Consider the following 2,397-nt stretch of genomic DNA (forward strand, 5'->3'; position numbering starts at 1 on the left):
CATAGGGTAGTCAGTTGTAGTTATCAAATGCCCTTGACACTGAGGTGGCTTTATCTTTCTATGGTTTAGGCATCGATGGCACAAGATTTCTTGTTATTGTATAAAATTTGGATTTGGTCTTTGTTTGTGTGCACTTTTTTGACAACAAAATTGAAACCCTTCATTTGAGCTTGCAAATTCTTGTCTCCAGATCGTTAGACAAAACAATTTCTTCTCTTGAAATGGAATTAGCAATTGCTCGGACTGAAAAATCAGCCAACCTCAATGGGTCACCTGTTCTTGAGAAGCCTAATGGACAAGGCCCTGAGGTACGCCAGAAGGTTAGCAGTAGAAAGCGGCGGGACTCTGTTCGAGAAACCTGGATGCCACAAGGTCCATATCAGTTATTGCTAATAAATTTTTAGGTTTTGAAATCTGGTTAATAAATAATAAATGCTTTTAATTGCAAAAATAGTTCTCATGAGCGTGTATGAACCTAGGGCAGGGATATTCTGTTGTCTGTAGCTTTTCTAGATATCCGTTGATTTTGATAATTGGACTTTTTGTTCCTCACAGGATCCAAACTGAAGCAGTTGGAGGAGAAGAAAGGCATTGTTATTAGATTCGTTATTGGACACAGTGATACACCTGGTGGTATTTTGGATCGTGCCATTGATTCAGAAGACGCACAGCATCATGATTTCCTTAGATTGGAACATGTTGAAGGCTACCACGAGCTCTCTTTATGTATTACTGAAACTGGTGCAAGCCCAAAACTTCAATAGATGTTGCAACATCTCCTGAGTTGGCACAATAGGCTTGTGGATGACCCTTTCCAGTAATATATCATGTAATATTGCAGCCCAAAGTTAATGAAACTTACACTCTTTCTTGTTTACTATTTTGACATTTATCATTGCCTGTTGTCTGAGTTTCAGAAGAAGTTGATGCATTCTACCAAAACTGGTACTTCAGCCTTACACTTGCATCTGTTCCTTGAGACTTAGTAGTTAAGTAATTCATTCGACAAAAAAGCAGGAGAAGCTCCACTGCGTTATCTGCCCAGCTCTCTAGACCACACTATCCACTGCTATCAATGTATGTCCCGTATCACTGGCGGGTTCAAGTCAATCCTTTCATTCAATGCATTAGTGTGTAGGTTATATATGTCAATACGTCATACCAGGTATATATCGTTTACTGGGTATGGCTGGAATCAAGGGAAGTAGTCCTCAGCATGCCCCACCCCATTGAGTTAGGGCGTGGGTTATTAGAGTCAAGTGACATGCTTATATTAGAATCTAGATTGCAGATGCATCAAGAGTTCACTTGCTATATAGTACACACTCTAACTTCCTAGTCCTATTGATCCTTTTTGGTCGCTGTTGCTGAAGATTAATGATATTTTCTTTCCAAGTGCTTGTACCACTGTATTTTCTTTTTGAATTGTTTTAAACTAATTTTCCAAAAATATACCAAATGTGTTGTGCTCGTTCATTGTTTTCTTCTTTATAATAGATGCTATGAGTGACTGCTGATCCTCACCAATACACGGTCCTGCTCGCTCTGGTGTTCTTTATTGATCCTAGTAGTTGGTTTATAAAGACGTTTTGACTAATTTGTTGGTAAAGTATCTCAAGCCTAAATTCAGATTAATGCACACTTTCGCTGTCTTTCAATCACATGAATGCCTTCTTCTGCTTATCAATATGCTTACTGTTGTACCCTACTCTTTACCTCAATCCAACTGCAGTGTTCTGCTGCAACTTTTCCTATCTCCATATTGCCATGGGCGCATTTTTTTTATAAAATCATATGCCTCATCCAAACAACCAGATCAACCATACAGGCGTAATGCCCTGTTCTTTAGCCCTGGATCTTAAATGTTAACTTCATGCAGGGACTCGCTGCCTCGCAGCTGCCCTTGTTTAAAATTGTTCATCTAGCAAAAGACTTGGAGAATGAGGAATTTTTGAGACTCATATAAGAAATTTTTTAAATAAAATTATTAAATTTACTTCTGTGCAAAAAATGAGATCGGATGGACTTACTATATATTTTTCTATAGATTTTTCCCAAAATGGCATTTTTTTCCAACATGCTAGACTGTAAATTCAATGGTGCAGACTGTAAATTTGATGGTGTGGAAGCATGTTGTATTTTCTATTAATAATAAATTTGTTTTTAAATTTCCCAAAATGGAAATATGTAAACTCTTTCACAGGTTATTATATTCTACCACTCATGACTTCTAAGTCCAACATATTGGTTGGGAACTTCTATGGAAATTAAGATATGCGAAAAATGTACAAATTTAAGAGAGAATTTGACAAATACTAACAATATAATTCAGGTCATTTTCAATAATACCTTGGATTCCTTCCCTATGCTAAAGCATATACAATTGGAGAATACATC

The 2,397-nt window shown here is 37.1% G+C and overlaps 1 pseudogene; it reads left to right on the forward strand.

The window, feature by feature from the left end:
- Window positions 1-221: 221 nt before the first annotated feature.
- LOC149260031 (putative beta-1,3-galactosyltransferase 2 pseudogene) lies at window positions 222-764 on the forward strand (annotated as a pseudogene).
- The last annotated feature ends 1,633 nt before the right edge of the window (window positions 765-2,397 follow it).

The sequence above is a fragment of the Pinus tabuliformis genome, chromosome 6 (assembly GCF_031772625.1).
Source record: "Pinus tabuliformis cultivar Carrire ecotype Pingquan chromosome 6, CPIR1, whole genome shotgun sequence".
Classification (NCBI taxonomy): Eukaryota; Viridiplantae; Streptophyta; class Pinopsida; order Pinales; family Pinaceae; genus Pinus; species Pinus tabuliformis.